Source organism: Lissotriton vulgaris, chromosome 10, assembly GCF_964263255.1.
Source record: "Lissotriton vulgaris chromosome 10, aLisVul1.2, whole genome shotgun sequence".
In the NCBI taxonomy this organism is placed as follows: Eukaryota; Metazoa; Chordata; class Amphibia; order Caudata; family Salamandridae; genus Lissotriton; species Lissotriton vulgaris.
Genome location: NC_141698.1, coordinates 140,602,759 through 140,622,746, shown reverse-complemented (window position 1 = coordinate 140,622,746; position 19,988 = coordinate 140,602,759).

Here is a 19,988-nt window from a genome sequence, read left to right as displayed (position 1 = left end):
CTTTATCTCGTATTAGTGCTTTAAAATTCTTTTGAGTTTGGCTTTCATTATACTAACTCTTTACTAGTACATCCCCTTATTCTCCTGACGTCCTGCGTTAAATTCGATATATTTGTTTTTTAATTGTTTAGTTCGTGAACCTGATGTTTGGTACCGCAATGTTTATTAGGTTCGCATAGTTAATCCCGCTATTTAGTAACCGCGTGGATTGGCGCGAGGAGTCGTGACCACGTGGGAAAAACGGGGCGGCCATCTTTAAAGGTGAAGAGAGCTTACAAAAGAGCAAAATACTTTAACAGAGATAGCATATTTGAGCCCAAAATAGAGGCCACACCAAAGGAACACCAATTAGTGTGTGTTACAAATTTCTCTAACATAAGCAATAAAATAAAAAATTTAATTAACAGGAACTGGAACCTACTCCAAAACCAGAATAATACAGCCTTGCCCAAACCAATCTATGCATTTCGCAGGAATAAAACAATCAGAAACTGCCTGGTTCATACATATCCTGATGACCAGAGAAGAAATAAGGTAAGAACAATAGATGGAAAGACCCCAGTAGGTAACTTCCCCTGCGGCTCATGTAAGAACTGCAGTCAGATCTTAAAGGGATCCAAAGTGACATACAATGGTGTCACTCACCAACAAAATGAGCTAGTTAATTGCAGGACTCAAAATGTAATATATATGATCCAGTGCCCCTGCCAAAAAGCATATATTGGCGAGACTTCCAGAGAAGTACGACTACGGCTAAATGAGCACAAATCAGCCATTAGATCCAAACGGGCCAATGCCCCATTGGCTGAACACTGGGATACCCTAAAGCATAATGTGGAGGATCTCAGATGGTGCATAGTTGAAGTGGTTAGACTAACTAACAGAGGAGGTGATTTGGACATGAAAAGAAGAAAGAGAGAGCAATACTACATGTCCAAATTCAACACCTTTAAAAATGGATTAAACAGCAAGGAAGAATGGGATAGGATTCTGTAGTACCTTTAGGCAGGCGACAAAATTTGTGCCCGTGGGAATAAAATGTAAATCATTAATTTAACACACCTAACATCATAACATAGGAACCTCAACTATAGGGAGATAAAGTTGGAATCAAACACCAGACCACGGGACCTAATAACAGACTCTATCCAGTGAAATAATATACAGCCAATAACCAGCGCTCACCATAAAAATTGATTATAGGCGCAATCCTATACCACTCAAAGATGGCCGCCCCATGACATCGCGCTAAGGAGCTGTTTAACGCATTAAAGCCAAACAAGCACAGTAATAATAAATATACCCATAACTTCAAGCGCCCCCAGTAAACAACGAATAAGGGGATGTATTGGTAAAGAGTGAGTATAATGAAAGCCAGACTCAAAAGAATTTTAAAGCACTAATGAGATAAAGCGGTACAATTAAAACACCTTTAAAGATGGCCGCCCCGTTTTTCCCACGTGGTCACGACTCCTCGCGCCAATCCACGCGGTTACTAAATAGCGGGATTAACTATGCGAACCTAATAAACATTGCGGTACCAAACATCAGGTTCACGAACTAAATAATTAAAAAACAAATATATCGAATTTAACGCAGGACGTCAGGAGAATAAGGGGATGTACTAGTAAAGAGTTAGTATAATGAAAGCCAAACTCAAAAGAATTTTAAAGCACTAATACGAGATAAAGCGGTACAATCAAAACACCTTTAAAGATGGCCGCCCCGTTTTTCCCTCATGGTCACGACTCCTCGCGCCAATCCACGCGATTACTAAATAGCGGGATAAACTATGCGAACCTAATAAACAGTGAGGTACCAAACATCAGGCTAACTAACCAAATAATATAAGAACAAATATATCAAACTTAACGCAGGACGTAAGGAGAGTAAATTGACATTCTGGGGTAGAATAAGCATAATTCACGACTAGGCAAACACATGTCAAGATGGCTGCCAAACAAAACAGCATTTTAAAACGAGTGGAACAAAACACAGGTGAAACAACTTTAGCCCAATCAAGTTCCCCACGAGACCTATATAAACGTAGAAACTGCACAGTGGAAATTAGAGACCACTCGCAAGACGGCAGAGGAGAACACCCGGAAAACTCGAGGAGATTTGTCAAAATGTAAGTACCAAGCCCGACCCCCTAAATAACTTACCCCTTAATAAGGATTTATTCCCTAACGGAACGTATTTAAAATAGTTACTTCAGTTTTTCCCTCTATTTACTTTATAGTAAAAAGACATTCTCAACCTGATTGCACCAGAAATTCTTCGCTCCAAAGAAAAAAAGAGCGGGCACCACAAAGGCAGATTGGGAGGTAAGACCAACATCCTGAAACACATTTTGGTAAAAGAAATTAAGACTCTCTTAATAAGGATTTCCCAACTGGAACGGATTTAAACTAGTTATTTTCCGCATCCCTCCCATTTACTTTATAGTAAAAGGACACTCCCACCTTGAATGCGCCAGGAAATCTCGGCTCCTAGAAACCGATAGCGGGCACCATAAAGACAAGCTGGGAGGTAAGAACTACAAACTGAAGTACAGGTCACTCAAAAGACAGTACGATGCTGAGGCAAAACCCTAAAGACACCCCCTCCGGGTTTTTGTCATCCAGCTTTAGGTTAATAGGAAATGTGAATGAAATACCGGGTTGTGGAAAGGTATACCGTCCTCTGCACAAGATTCGACTGCCAGAGACCTCAGGTACCACTACCACTACCTTAAAAAGTAAAGAAAAGTAGAATCATGATATGCTTGAAAAGGAGTGATCACCACCTAATCCAATGATTTGTCCAATAGGCAGACAGTTTATTTATCCTTACGGAGCAGCGGATCATCATTGACCCACTCCAACCAAGAAACAGTTTTGACCAAAGAAAGGTAAACAATAAATCTAATAAACCCATGACGAGATCGCCTATAAAAAGATCTACCAAGGGGCGAAATAATGATTTAGCTTATTATTTTTTTAATGAACTTTACAGAAATTGAAAAAATCCAGATACGGTTATACATCGCCAATTTTATAAAAAAAGCGATTGACCTACAAACATCTAAGGTATGTAGAATGTTGATATACCTGACGTTAAGAAGTAAAAAACATTAGAATTAAGGAAAAGATAATAGGAGGGTCTCTAAGCTAGTGGGCCACCTCATATGATTGCCTTGAAACTTTCTGGCACCAAAGGACGCAAATAAAAGGGTGAGAACAAACAGAAGTTGTGGGACTCACGAATACAGAAGGGAACGGTTATTTGAAAAATAATGTATAAGAGCCAGTCTTGTTACACTATGCGAAGAATGTGGAGTAAATGCTGTGTCTTTTATTTAAGAAATAGAGTTGCTGTGACATTAGGATATGATGTTTAGTCAGAAAATGATGAATACTGTTCAGCCGCAAAGATAATATATCAAATGCTAATATAGTATCTTTATTCTTCTTTTGAATTCCAGTGATTTTAAATAACACACTGTCCTGAAGAAGGTGACGACATAATATCACCGAAACGCTGCGTCGACAATTTTCTGTTTGTGTGATAAATTTGTTGTGCAGCAAAGTGCACCTTGTTTTTAATTATTTTGTGATTATTGCCAGATCATGTGTTTTTAACAAAAAAATTTTTATGAATAAATGTATGTTCCGAAAGTCGGCTTGAACAGAGAACAATTTATAATAAATTTTCTTTTCTATACATGTCACAGTTGAAGAGTTTATATTTTTCACAATGCTAAGCCTGTCATAATGATGTTTAGTAAGGGGTATGAAATAGAGTGTAAATTCAGTGATCCCAGCACAACTTTATGATATTTGTTTTGGCTCACCCTAAGCGCCTTCTGTAAATTTTTCAGAGACGCAAGTCTCTCCTTTCTGACTTGATGACAAGGGAACTTGTATTGTTTTGCGACCCTTAACCCTCTCCCTTTTCACTAAGGGTTTCTCCTTCCGAATTTGAAGTTGTAATAGCACAGTTTGTTAACTGAGGAGTACTTAACTCTACCTCCAAAAACTAAAAAGGAGGGGCACCACACGGTGTCTAGGCCCTAATTAAAAATGGACCAATTCAAAGTCTTCAGCTTCTCTGAAGATCAGTTTGAGAAGCTAGTAAACGGTAAAAACAAATCTACTAACACCGTGATAATACCTGATAGCGAAGAAGAAAAATGGAAGGAATTGTGGAATCTCAAAAAAAAGGTAATTAGGACAGAGCTGCACGCAGACTTTCTCGTAGAATACTGTAAAAAGGGAATTATCCCCAAGGGCCTACAAGTTAGGAACGAACCCAGCTTATTTACAAAAAATCAAAAGTTTATAGGGACCTGGACTTTCATAGCCAACAGATGCAGCCGAGATTGGCTCCTATTAATAATAGAAACCGCAAATGCCACATTAATTATAGAAAAACAAGAAATAGACGAAATGGAGAAAAAACTTAAAGAAGGGAGACCACTAGAGGACGCCAAAAGTAAACTAGAAGAAATTCAGGGCGACCTAGATGGCTACAGGGACTACTTAACAAATAAAAAAAGTAACAAATTTGTAAAAGATGTAGAAAGATATAGACCAGAGACAACATACCCTTATCTCCAGAAAGATTACTATGAGAAACAAAGGGAAGAATTTCAATATAAACCAAAGTGGCAAACCAATAGAAGAAACGGTTCTAAAAGAGGAGTTACGTTCTCGGAAAGTTCCTACACCAGCACCGACTCTGATACAGAAAATAATCCCGAAAGTTCTGCCCAAAGAGAGAATAGTAACAGCAATGCCAATAAATCTAACAGAGAGAGTTTGCCTTTTTTAGACAGACGCAAGACCACTCAAAATACGAATCCAAGAGGAAGAGCGAGAGGGAGGAACTACTACCCCCAGAATCAAGGGCAAGCACGTCCGTATATGAAAACACGCAGCCAAAAGAATTGGGACTAGACCCTAAAACGGCAGTTATCAATCTATCCAGCAGAGTCCTAAATAGAGATGAGATGAGGCTGCTGGAAAAGGGTCTAGGCTATGCAATTGCAGAACCAGTAGATAAGTTTAACCTGCAACGTGACATAAAAAGTTTTTTCAGAAAAATCAGGCTGCAAAAATTCTTTGAGGGAAAAGAAAGACCACCTAGCGATAACAAATCAGGACTGAGGCCCAAATCAAAATGGATGCCCACTGGCTCCATGGTTAGCAAGGAGGTAGATATTTTCGAAAAAGTGATAAAGGACTAGAAGACCTCTTGGGACAAAAATCCTGGGTACAATACAACCTGACCAAAGAAGAGAAAAACGCCTTAAGTAGATTGCAGGAATGTAGGGATATCACAATAAAACCTGGTGACAAAGGTGGCAGCATTGTCATCATGGATACCAACAAGTATGAGGCCAAGATGTTAGAAATGTTAAATAACCCTTTACATTATGCAACATCCAATAAGCAAGAATGGTCCAATTTAAAAAGGACAATATCCAATAGACTAAATCATGCTCTAGAAGATGGAGTGATAAACCAGGAAGAATTCAATTTCCTGAAAAACGAGACCCCAGTAATACCTGCAATCTACGGACTCCCTAAGGTCCACAAAAATCTCAACGACCCACCGATGAGACCAATTGTGTCCAGTCTAAATTCACTCACAGAGCCTTTGAGTCAGTATGTGGACAAATTCATCCAACCCCTAGTGACTCAACAAAAAGCCTACATCAAAGATACGACAGACATAATCAGTAAAATTGAAAATAGACCGTACAATACGGACAGGGAATGGCTAGTGACTCTAGACATAGAGTCACTATACACTAATATTCCGCAGCAAGATACAAAAACCATGATGGAAAATATCCTAAAAGGTGAAGAAGAAGACCTGTCAGAACAGGCACAGTTCATAGTGGACTGCATAGATATCATCTTAACAAAGAACATCTTTTTATTTAAAGAAGACCTTTTCAAACAAATAAAGGGCACAAGCATGGGCGCAACCTGCGCACCGAGCTTGGCCTGTCTGTATGTTTCAACCTTTGAGGAGAAACATGTATTCAATGAGATGTCCCCATTTTATGAAAATATTAAGCTCTGGTATCGTTTCATTGATGACGTGTTTTTTATTTGGTCAGGCAATGAAGACGAATTAAAAGAATTCATTGAATGGATAAATCTTGGAGATAAAAATCTTAAATTCACTTCGACATACAGCAATCAAAGCTGTAATTTCCTAGATATTAAAATAAAACATGTAGATGGACTCTTAAAAGTAGAACTTTTCAGCAAACCCACTGACCGTAACACAATGTTACATTACGACAGTTACCACCCATCCACCCAGAAAAACAATATACCCTTTGGTCAATTTTTAAGAATAAAAAGAAACTGCACTGACAAAAAGGAATTTGAAAAGCACGCCCTAACGCTGACTAATAAGTTTATAGAGAGAGGCTATCCTAAAAAAATGGTGAAGAGAGCTTACAAAAGAGCAAAATACTTTAACAGAGATAGCATATTTGAGCCCAAAATAGAGGCCACACCAAAGGAACACCAATTAGTGTGTGTTACAAATTTCTCTAACATAAGCAATAAAATAAAAAATGTAATTAACAGGAACTGGAACCTACTCCAAAACCAGAATAATACAGCCTTGCCCAAACCAATCTATGCATTTCGCAGGAATAAAACAATCAGAAACTGCCTGGTTCATACATATCCTGATGACCAGAGAAGAAATAAGGTAAGAACAATAGATGGAAAGACCCCAGTAGGTAACTTCCCCTGCGGCTCATGTAAGAACTGCAGTCAGATCTTAAAGGGATCCAAAGTGACATACAATGGTGTCACTCACCAACAAAATGAGCTAGTTAATTGCAGGACTCAAAATGTAATATATATGATCCAGTGCCCCTGCCAAAAAGCATATATTGGCGAGACTTCCAGAGAAGTACGACTACGGCTAAATGAGCACAAATCAGCCATTAGATCCAAACGGGCCAATGCCCCATTGGCTGAACACTGGGATACCCTAAAGCATAATGTGGAGGATCTCAGATGGTGCATAGTTGAAGTGGTTAGACTAACTAACAGAGGGGGTGATTTGGACATGAAAAGAAGAAAGAGAGAGCAATACTACATGTCCAAATTCAACACCTTTAAAAATGGATTAAACAGCAAGGAAGAATGGGATAGGATTCTGTAGTACCTTTAGGCAGGCGACAAAATTTGTGCCCGTGGGAATAAAATGTAAATCATTAATTTAACACACCTAACATCATAACATAGGAACCTCAACTATAGGGAGATAAAGTTGGAATCAAACACCAGACCACCGGACCTAATAACAGACTCTATCCAGTGAAATAATATACAGCCAATAACCAGCGCTCACCATAAAAATTGATTATAGGCGCAATCCTATACCACTCAAAGATGGCCGCCCCATGACATCGCGCTAAGGAGCTGTTTAACGCATTAAAGCCAAACAAGCACAGTAATAATAAATATACCCATAACTTCAAGCGCCCCCAGTAAACAACGAATAAGGGGATGTATTGGTAAAGAATGAGTATAATGAAAGCCAGACTCAAAAGAATTTTAAAGCACTAATGAGATAAAGCGGTACAATTAAAACACCTTTAAAGATGGCCGCCCCGTTTTTCCCACGTGGTCACGACTCCTCGCGCCAATCCACGCGGTTACTAAATAGCGGGATTAACTATGCGAACCTAATAAACATTGCGGTACCAAACATCAGGTTCACGAACTAAATAATTAAAAAACAAATATATCGAATTTAACGCAGGACGTCAGGAGAATAAGGGGATGTACTAGTAAAGCGTTAGTATAATGAAAGCCAAACTCAAAAGAATTTTAAAGCACTAATACGAGATAAAGCGGTACAATCAAAACACCTTTAAAGATGGCCGCCCCGTTTTTCCCTCTTGGTCACGACTCCTCGCTCCAATCCACGCGATTACTAAATAGCGGGATAAACTATGCGAACCTAATAAACAGTGAGGTACCAAACATCAGGCTAACTAACCAAATAATATAAGAACAAATATATCAAACTTAACGCAGGACGTAAGGAGAGTAAATTGACATTCTGGGGTAGAATAAGCATAATTCACGACTAGGCAAACACATGTCAAGTTGGCTGCCAAACAAAACAGCATTTTAAAACGAGTGGAACAAAACACAGGTGAAACAACTTTAGCCCAATCAAGTTCCCCACGAGACCTATATAAACGTAGAAACTGCGCAGTGGAAATTAGAGACCACTCGCAAGACGGCAGAGGAGAACACCCGGAAAACTCGAGGAGATTTGTCAAAATGTAAGTACCAAGCCCGACCCCCTAAATAACTAACCCCTTAATAAGGATTTATTCCCTAACAGAACGTATTTAAAATAGTTACTTCAGTTTTTCCCTCTATTTACTTTATAGTAAAAAGACATTCTCAACCTGATTGCACCAGAAATTCTTCGCTCCAAAGAAAAAAAGAGCGGGCACCACGAAGGCAGATTGGGAGGTAAGACCAACATCCTGAAACACATTTTGGTAAAAGAAATTAAGACTCTCTTAATAAGGATTTCCCAACTGGAACGGATTTAAACTAGTTATTTTCCGCATCCCTCCCATTTACTTTATAGTAAAAGGACACTTCCACCCTGAATGCGCCAGGAAATCTCGGCTCCTAGAAACCGATAGCGGGCACCATAAAGACAAGCTGGGAGGTAAGAACTACAAACTGAAGTACAGGTCACTCAAAAGACAGTACGATGCTGAGGCAAAACCCTAAAGACACCCCCTCCGGGTTTTTGTCATCCAGCTTTAGGTTAATAGGAAATGTGAACGAAATACCGGGTTGTGGAAAGGTATACCGTCCTCTGCACAAGCTTCGACTGCCAGAGACCTCAGGTACCACTACCACTACCTTAAAAAGTAAAGAAAAGTAGAATCATGATATGCTTGAAAAGGAGTGATCACCACCTAATCCAATGATTTGTCCAATAGGCAGACAATTTATTTATCCTTACGGAGCAGCGGATCATCATTGACCCACTCCAACCAAGAAACAGTTTTGACCAAAGAAAGGTAAACAATAAATCTAATAAACCCATGACGAGATCGCCTATAAAAAGATCTACCAAGGGGCGAAATAATGATTTAGCTTATTATTTTTTTAATGAACTTTACAGAAATTGAAAAAATCCAGATACGGTTATACATCGCCAATTTTATAAAAAAAGCGATTGACCTACAAACATCTAAGGTATGTAGAATGTTGATATACCTGACGTTAAGAAGTAAAAAACATTAGAATTAAGGAAAAGATAATAGGAGGGTCTCTAAGCTAGTGGGCCACCTCATATGATTGCCTTGAAACTTTCTGGCACCAAAGGACGCAAATAAAAGGGTGAGAACAAACAGAAGTTGTGGGACTCACGAATACAGAAGGGAACGGTTATTTGAAAAATAATGTATAAGAGCCAGTCTTGTTACACTATGCGAAGAATGTGGAGTAAATGCTGTGTCTTTTATTTAAGAAATAGAGTTGCTGTGACATTAGGATATGATGTTTAGTCAGAAAATGATGAATACTGTTCAGCCGCAAAGATAATATATCAAATGCTAATATAGTATCTTTATTCTTCTTTTAAATTCCAGTGATTTTAAATAACACACTGTCCTGAAGAAGGTGACGACATAATATCACCGAAACGCCGCGTCGACAATTTTCTGTTTGTGTGATAAATTTGTTGTGCAGCAAAGTGCACCTTGTTTTTAACTATTTTGTGATTATTGCCAGATCATGTGTTTTTAACTAAAAAAAATTTATGAATAAATGTATGTTCCGAAAGTCGGCTTGAACAGAGAACAATTTATAATAAATTTTCTTTTTTATACATGTCACAGTTGAAGAGTTTATATTTTTCACAATGCTAAGCCTGTCATAATGATGTTTAGTAAGGGGTATGAAATAGAGTGTAAATTCAGTGATCCCAGCACAACTTTATGATATTTGTTTTGGCTCACCCTAAGCGCATTTCTTTTTATTCAGCACTTAAACAGTAATAACGTTTAAACACAATTCAGAAAAATCCCAAACCAATATAGAAAGATAGAGAAAAATCTAATGAAGAAAATGACACCAAAACAACATAAATCATATCTAAAGAACTGGAGATATGGGTTTTTAATATTTTGGGTGAAAATAGCAGCAGAAAGTACTAAGCGTCACTAATGCTTACCTGCTCATGATGGACCGGGGCAAAGTCACAAGGTCCGTGCGACTGTGATGGGATACCGAGACCAGGTTCACCGCCGAAGAGTTACTTTCTCAATTCTGTATGAATAGCACTGTTTGCATTGGCAGGGCCATGGGGAGGTATTTGTCGCCAAAGGCAGGGTGAGCGTCATGGACGTCGCTATTGTAGCGTGCAGAACTGGCCATTGGAGCTTTGTCCGTATCTTCACATTTTCTTCAGGATGAATACACTCTGATGCTAGTCCTGGGTCCAGTACCTGGGTTACCTCTTAGGGCTCAGGACTCGCTCCAGAAGAGACTGGCAGCAGGGTTCAGGCTGGTCGAGTGGAACTTGCCAGCTGGGCAGTTGCAGGGAGGCCTCTGGAAGGTTGCTGTGTTCCTACTACTCAAACAGGAGGTCAGCCAACTCACCCTTGGAGTCCCTTCTGGGGAGCCTGGGTTCAAGGCAAGCAGGTCCAATCTTCCTTCTTCAGACAGCAGGGTAGTTCCTCGTCTCACTCTTCAACGGGTCCACAAATGTTCTGATGAGAGATTTTGAAGATGCCAAATGTATACCTGATGCTGACCTTTGTATGGGGGAATTCTCTGCCCTGCCCCCAAAACTGGTTGTGGTCAGTTCTTCTTCTTTCTCTGGTCCTGGCACCAAAATGTTCTATGGTGACAAAGACAAGGACAGACCTGGTGTCAGGTTCCTTTGTGTGTGCTGAAGGCAGGGCCCTTTGAAATGTTATCATGACAAGGCACAACTCCTCCTAAACCATCCTGTCAGGAATATGCCTACCGTCACACCTCAGCCTCTTTTGTCTCAATGTCTGGAAGCAATGCACCAAGCACCACAGGAGAGATATTGACACTCATGTGACCCTAAACACAGGAAGAAGGGCACATTTTTTTTAGGGAAGAAAAATTACAACTTTCTAAAAGTGCCATTTTCAGAATAGTAACTTAAAATCCGACTTTACTTTGAAAGAAAATTTTAAGTTACAATTAATTTGAGGGTAAACAGAATATCTCTATCTGCTACCAATCTAAAGCTCGCCTTTAATACATGTAATAAGGTAACTCAGTGTTATTCAATAGGAGAGATAGGCCTTACAACAGTGAAGAATGACTTTAGGAATGTTTCTTTGGTAGGACATGTAAATCTTAACTACACATGTCCTACTTTTTATATACAATGCTCCCTTCCCTATGAGCCTTTAGAGACTACCTTAAGGTAACTTATAAGTATTAAAAAGGAAGGTATATGTCTGTCAAAAGATTATTATAGGTGGAAGTGGAAGGCCTGAGACATGTTTTAAAAGATCCTTTAGTTGGGGGGGCGGAGCTTGCCGGCGTCCATGAAAGACGTGTGAGCGTTGAGCTCCTCGCCTGAGCCCCGATAAAATTCGTCAAACTTATCCTTTCGGCGCCCAACTAGTTCTAAAAGTTGGTGTGAACTTCCAGACTACGCTCCAGGGCAGTTGGAGACCTTTGTCCCGCTGAAAAACGGTGCAGTGGAGCGTTACTGGTGCGAAGAGCTCGATGGGGTGGACCAGGCCGGCATCCGCGGACTTTCCTGCAGTGCTGCCCGGGCTACGTCACGCTACGTGCGGCGTGGTGCATTGAAGAAGGACCGGCGAGGCGGACTTGCTGCCGGGCACAAATAGCTACGCAGTGCTGGTACGACCTACCCTTTGGAGGAAGTGGGGCAGATTGGCGACTGAGTTGGTGGAGAACTAGGTGCCTTGCACGGAGGTGTTGGCAGCGGCGCTAGCCGCGCGGGACGGTGATCGGCTGATTGCCCTCTTTGGGGGAGATATCCTGTTTCCCCACTGCCTACAGACTAGTGCCGTGTCGAGAGTGAGGCACGGTCCAGGAAGGCGGTGACCCTCTGTTCGGTCCTTGGACGGTGTGGTGGAGAAGGAGTGCATTCGCATTGGAACGGCTTGGCGGCCTATGGTCGGGCCTGCTCTTACTTGATTGCCACGCACACGGCCGCCATTTTGGGCCCTTTTTCTTGCTGCGCAACGAACTGCTCTTTGGAATTGATTGACCGCACAGGTCTATTTGCTGCCACTGGTTCCCCCTTGCTGTACACCGCTGTCGGCTGTGCTGCTCACATTGATGACAAGCAGGACCAACATGGGGAAAGGCGACAGGACACAAGCCAAACTATCGTTTGATCAGCGTAAGGCGAAGGGGCCTGAGGTGAGGGCCCCGAAGACTTCGCCGCGCAGTGCTGCCCCGGACAGCTCATTGTGTGCGGATGGCATTGATTGGTACTAAACTTGATGCCTTGACATATCGCATGGATCGCATCTCGGAACGAGTCGACAAGCATGCAGAACATGGCGGAGAGACGCCTGACGGAGGCGGAGGAGGCACAATCGGACTGGGATAAAGATCGCAAACAGTTTGGCAGACTCCTACAGGTCATTCAAGACAAGACTCAGGACTTGGAGGCACGTTCTCGGCGATCAACGTTCGTATCACCGGGGTTGCGGAGACCACCCAAACTTGCAAAATGGAGCCGTTTGTTGAGAAATTATTGCGGGCGCTACTAGGGGACGACGTCTTCTCCCCTATGTTCATAGTGGAAAGGGCTCATCGCATATTGGGGCCGAAGCCACAACCGGGAGCTCCTCCACGGCCAATTGTAGCAAAACTGTTGAACTACCGTGACAGAGATCTAGCGCTTCGTTTGGCCAGAGAAAAAGGGGTTCTACAATATGATGGCATGAACATTTCACTATACCCTGACTTCTCGGCAAAAGTGCAGGAGGAGAGGAAGCGTTTTGCTCCATACAAAAAACAGCTGAGAGACCTTGGGCTCGGCTACGCCATGATGTACCCCGCGAAACTCCGAATCAATAGGCAGGGGCACTCGCATTTCTTCACTGATCCCAAGGAGCTGCAAAAGTCGTTGAAGGAGTGGGCTAAAGAACGGCGGAATAGTCCAAGGAGTCACCGGGAGGACGCTGATACTTCCTCTCACATGGATGATCAGGAGTGAGTACGAAGGCCGAGCTGGATCACCCCAGTTGGTTCGCAGGGACGAGGGGTCCCGCTGCGGGGGAATTGGACTACTCGTAGGGTTCCCTCGCGGAAACAGTGTTGTACGACAGACATTGGAGCATGAAGGGTGTGAACAGGCCCACTGTGAAACAATTACTGGGTGAGACCTTTCTGGTTCTTATGTGCACTGCTTTGACTGTTTGGCTATGTGTCTCTCCACATGCGGTTGTTGCTGGACTATGGGGTGGGGGGCACAATATCCTGGTATTTGACCCTCTCGCCCACAGGACCGGGCTGGGAGCCGCGTTGATGTTGCATTTACGCTGCAGCCCCCCTTCCTCTTTGAGGCCCCTAGCTCTCCCCAGGTGCTCCTTTCCTTTCCCAGCTTGTAGTCGGCTGGCATAGAGTTATGCTCGTCACGTCGTGGAGGAGTGGACCCCCCCGGCTAAGCACTCGATTATGCTGATTGTACCCTCCACAAGCGGGAGTTCACCTATTTGACAGTATGGCGATGCCTACCAAGGGTGCCGATTGCTAATTGGGGGCAGGGTGGAGGTGTATCTCGGCATTGCAGTAACGAACTAGCGTTGAACTGTTGTCTGGCTGGGAACCTCTGCCCCTGTGCTTTCGGCCTTCGGCTCTGACGAGAGCCACTTAAGGGTTTGTTGGGTTGTCTTGTTGTGTGGGGGGAGGATGGGTGGTAGTGGGATCTGTCTGACCTGGTTGGGGGTGGTCGGCTGTGGGTGGGGGGATGGGTGTGCTTTTCTGAACAGGTTGGGTATGTTCAGCTGGAGCAGCTGGGATGTTTTACTGCCTACTACAAGTGCGTGTCTGGGATCCAATTTGCACAAGTTCACTACACAGATTATGTTGGGATGGCAGACACTGAGGTCTTAGAGTTGGATGGTGGCCCCAACTCTCTGAGAGCCCTAACCTGGAATGTAAGGGGGTTGAACGACTACCGCAAACTCCGGAAAGGGCTGAGCTATTTACACAGACACCGCGTTGATCTTGCTCTCCTGCAAGAGACGCACCTTCCCCTCACTAGTACTATGTTGACCGCCAGAGGCCTGGGGGTAACTGCGCAGCAGCGGGCTTCACCACGCACTCCAGGGGGGTGATTACGTGGGCTAACCCCAAATCACAGCTGAAGTTGTCGCAGATGGTCGTTGATCCGGAGGGACGTTATCTCATTGCACGCTGTGTGGGGAAGGGTCACGATTTAGTGGTTGTGAATGTCTATGGTCCCAACTATGACACCCCTGAATTTTACTCCTCCCTAGCAGACATGTGCAGACAGTATGTTGGTTCAAGATTGTTATGGGGGGGTGATTTCAATTTTGTGTTAAGCCCGGAACTGAATAGGTCGGCTGGCACAGCTCTCTGTCCTGCGGCATCAGCGGTGCTTATGCAGACAGAATTGATAAAGCTGGACATGATAGATATGTGGCGTTATAGACACCCGGGGAAGGGAGGGTACACACATTACTCGGCCTATCATAATATACACACGAGAATTGATTATTGGTTTGCATCTCACTCCCTTCTCAATTCAGTGAGGGATTGTGTGATACTGCCCCGCACATTGTCGGACCACTCGCCATTACTGCTGCTTCTGGATGCTCCGGCTAGGAGAATTCCCCCGTTCACCTGGAGGTTTCCCCCATATTCACTGCTAGACGAGGTCTTCAGAGGGGAGTTAGCAGAGGACATAGACACATACTTTGAGACCAATGTGGGGTCAGTGGATAGTGTTCAAACGCTGTGGGACGATTTAAAGTGTACATCCGGGGTATGACGATGGCCAAACATTCTGGGGTGCTCGAAGCTATTCGGCAACGGCTGAAACACCTAGAGACGCAATTATCTGGGCTGGAACGACAATCCAGACATGCATCGACTGCTGACACTGAAGAGCAGATTAAAAACCTGATAATAGAATTTAACGAGGAAGCTGATAGAGAGGTCCAGCACATGGGGAAGTATGCCACAGCACGAACCTACGGGGAGAGAGATCGTCCTGGTTCACTGCTGGCAAGACTAATGCGCAACAGCAGGCCGCCGTTGGTGGTTGAGGAATTGATTACGTCCAGTGGGGAGGTGGTCACGGAGGAGGGCGCCATACTTGCAGAATTCCAAGATTACTATACTAGGCTCTATCAGTCATGGTCTGGACAGCTCAAAGAGGAAATTTATGACTATCTTAGTTATATCAATATGCCCTTTCTAGCCAATTTTCAGAGGGAATTTCTTATGATGCCAATACAGAAGGAAGAGATCTTAGAGGCGCTGGAGGGAATGAGGTCAGGCAGTGCTCCAGGTGCTGATGGGCTTACAATGGCCTTCTACAAGGCTTTCCAAATAAACTTATTCTGCACTTGATGTCTCTCTTTGAAGATATTGGCCAACAGGGCAGCATGCCGAAGTCTATGAGGGAGGCCCTTCTTATCACAATACCGAAACCTGGGAAACCCCCCAATGAATGTGGTTCATATAGACCACTCTCCCTGATAAATGTCGATGCCAAATTGTATGCGAAGGTCTTGGCTGCGCGGCTCGCCATACTGGTCCCCGAGCTAGTTGCCCCGGAGCAGGCCGGATTTGTACCCGTGAGGAACTTGACATATAATATTCGCACAGTGCTAGGCACCATACAACACGTGCGGCAGGAAAACAAGGCAGTAGCTATATTCTTAGACATGGAAAAAGCTTTTGATTCGGTTGAATGGCCGTTCATGCTCAGGGTTCTGAGGAAATATGGATTGGGTGAACCTTTCTTGCAGATGCTGGGGGCCCTATAATACAAACCGTCGGCAAAACTGAAACTAGGGAACATGGTCACCGCCCCGATAGCGATCAGTAGGGGATCCAGGCAGGGTTGCCCCCTTTCCCCTCTCTTGTATGCACTCGTAGCGGAACCACTGGCGTGCGCGATCAGAGAATATCATGGGTTCGAGGGGATCAATTTCCCCACCTACAAGATTGGCATATCTACGTATGCCGATAATACCCTACTGTACGTTAGGGAACCTGAGGCGAACCTGGCATCTGTGTTGAGGGAGGTGGTGAAATTCGGGGCACTGTCTGGTCTGCGAGTCAATTGGGACAAATCTTTGGCGCTTCCCCTGACCCCGGTAACTCAGCCGTTTGACTCGGAGTACCCACTACAGTAGACCACGGACTCCATACGATATCTAGGGATTCGTTTGCATACTGACCCCGAGATACTGGTGCGTGAGAACTATGGGGTGGCGTATGCTAAACTTGTGGACGACGTGGAGGTGTAGTGCAAGCTTCCGTTGTCCCTGATGGGAAGGATAGCGATAATGAAGATGGTGGTACTCCCCAGGTTCCTCTTTCTCTTTACCAACATCCCGGTGGTGCTGCCAGGGCCTTTTTCCGGCAGCTCACGTAGACACTTATCAGACTCTCGTGAGGAGGTAAACAACCCAGGGTCCAATGGCAGAATTTAATGCTCCCCTATGAACGGGGAGGACTGGGGGCTCCTGACTTGGAGCGATACTACAGAATAGCGCAGGCGGCACAACTTCACACCTGGATCCATGGGAACCCCGATATCCCACATATGAAACTGGAGCGTCTGTTTGCAGACCCCATTCCTCAGCTACGATATGTCACCCTGTTGATCGCAGTACTGGGATCTTGGACTCTATAGTGTCTACGAATCACGCCTGGCATGAGCTGATCCGCTCACTGGACAGTGAACTACTGTACTCACCCCTCATGCATGTGGAATGGGCGATATGGCTTGCCCCGCTGACTGAAAAAGGGGTACTTAAGGCACTACATGAACTAGGCATAGATAAGATGGGGGATCTCTTCCTGAATGGGACAGTGAAGACTCTCCAACAGGTGCTACAATCTCAGACCGGGAAGACGTTGCTGCACAGCTTTCAATACCACAGGGTCCGTAGTGCACTTCAGGAGTTGCTTGGTCCAGAACTGGCTGAACCCCCGGAGGTGCTGGAACTCACTTATGTGATCAAAAACCCATCGTCCAGCAAACTGGTCACGAACCTCAAGAAACTGGGGGACCAACACACGCAACACCCGATCTCCAAGGCCAGGCTAGCCTGGCAGAGTGATTTACAGCTGACAATTACGGATGAGATGTGGCAATATTGCTGCACCAACACTAGAAAGGTGTCGCTCAATAGCCGGCATAGACTGGTACATTTCAAATACTTACAGCGTGTCTATTACACGCCGGAGAGGTTGCACAGGTATGGACTGAGGGGTTCGGCGGAGTGCGAGCGCTGCCACTCCCCGTCGGCGGACTTCCTTCATATGGCTTGGTCTTGCCCTGGAATTCAGAAATTTTGGCAGGGGGTTTTCTCTGAACTGGGACTGATGTTGGGCGTAGACATCCCACCATGTCCGGCCCTGGCTCTGCTGGGCTATTCCAAGACGCTGCCGGTGGCCCTGAGGCGCCTGGCAGATATAGCCTTGCTGACCGCTAAACGACTAGTTGCTATATGTTGGATGAGAGGGCCGATACCGACCAAGAAAAGGTGGGCGGCGGACTTGCTCTACTGCTGCATGCAGTCGGAGACGTACAGCGAACTGCTACCTCCGAAAAATCGGCCCAAGAACTTCTGGGGGCTATACAAGGCCTATCTGAGCACCAAGGACAGTGGGGAGACTGACCCAGACCCGGAGAGGGAGGAGGTGGGTGAGGTACAGGAGGAGGAAGTCGAGATTCTAGGGAGGGACGCACCACACACCTAGCTGTGGATTGGTAAGGGAGTAGTGTTCTGGTCTTCCGGGACTGCCTCACACATTGGGCGGGGTAACTGATGTCAGGGAGTGAGACGCACACGACCGGTAGTCGGTGGCCTTGGACTTTGGGGACACCTTTATACACTTTAGTATATAGGATCTGTAGACTGTAGGGCACAGTGTTAGTCACACGACGTTCACAGATAGCACAAGTGGGTAGGTAGGCACATGTTTGGGCAGGTTGGTTATTGTGGGGGTAGGAGGGTAGATTTGGGGTAGGAGTTAATGCACAGTTACATGGAGAACGCTGATTTTGGCGTAGGGACTTGTTGGGTTCAGACACACTATCTTCACTAAAGCAGCACAATGAAATGCGGTTCTGTGTCGTGCTGAGCGGCACAGTATTTACATATTTGCTTGATGGCCGAGCTATGCATGCATGATACTGTTTCTTTTCTGCCGCCAGGCCCCCGGGATGCTGGCATTAAGGCTGTGTACAACGTTTTGGGACCTAAAGCAGAGGTTGCCTTGTGTTGCCGCCGGCCTCCGGGTTGTAGGCTATATGTGCTGTGTGAAAATTGAATATGCAATAAAGTACAAATTTAATTAAAAAAAAGGATACTTTAGTTAGTGCCACAATGAGTGCTGCAGTCCACTAGTAGCATTTAATTTACAGGCCCTGGTGTATATTATTAGGAACCTATAAGTAAATGAAATGTACCAATTGGGTATATGCCAATTGCTCACTTTGCCACTGGATTCAAGTCATCATGGCTGATGAGGGGTGTTACCCCGAAACCGGTCACAGGATGCTTGTTTCCGTCCAGGGAAGCCCTGGCTTGGCAGTTCAGTCTGGACTGATCCCATGAGGCACAGGTTCAAGACTGATTTGCATATGGCTGGGTCTAAACTGGGGTGGTGAAGTGAGCTAAAGAACGTTGATGGATTCAACCCAGATCTGTGACTGGGGGTGAGTGTCTGAAAGGTTTCAGCGCTCCATCCATCATCTTCATGTGCTTGCTATATATACATTTTACCATGTATAAAAGGGCGTGCAAAATCATTTTAGCATTGGCTAGCAAGGAAAAAGTGCCCAGAGTCCTAAAAGCCAAATAAAACGGGATTGAGAAAATAAAGGCAAATGTCTGGGGTGACCCTGCAGAAAGGGTCAGGTCCAATAAATATCATTATATTGAAACAACAATTATCTCTGCTTTAATTGTCTGAAAGACAGATAGAAAGTTTACATATTGTGCGGACTTGAGAAACCTCAAGAAATATATTTGAAGGACAACTGCCCAAGCTGGACATAAAAGATGTTTGACTTCAACACTTTGTTAATCTTAAGCCAGACACCATTCAGGTTGACTTTGAGGACAATCTTGGCCAAAACATGTAACTGGCAGAATCATATTGTTATATTAATGATGTCTTCTTGGTCTTTATGAAGACTGAAAAGGAACGCTACCAGCCTTTGGAGTCTGTGCTGAGTCCATTGTTAGATGCAGGTTTAAGATTCTGCATAGAAAAGTGTACATTTGTTCTGTAAGAAGGATGCCTTCCCTCCAAAGGGATTCAAATATTTGGGATCATAAGAGGATATTTATGGTGGGCTGTCTTCTGCTCAGTTCTTGAGGTGGCCTATTTCCACCTCTACCTCTACCTTCTGTCTTAGATATACCTTGCTTTTGGTACCAATCCTATTGTAACCTTGATTCAAGCCATTGTTTTTTCTAGGCTTTCCTACTTCATGGTAGCCTGTAGTAATGTTAAATACACAAAAGGTGATGGAAGGATCCTTGCAAAAAGTGTAACCACTGGCAATTGCTTGGTGTAACATTCCAACCCATTGTTCTTTTGCCCATCATGCCACCTGAGATTAAATTCAGCCATTAGCAAATAAGTCTTGACCCTGCTCCAATAGGAAAAGTCCATCCCGAACTGCCAAGTCAGGTATGTTCTAAACCAGAATACAAGTGACCCAAGACCGGCTTCAGA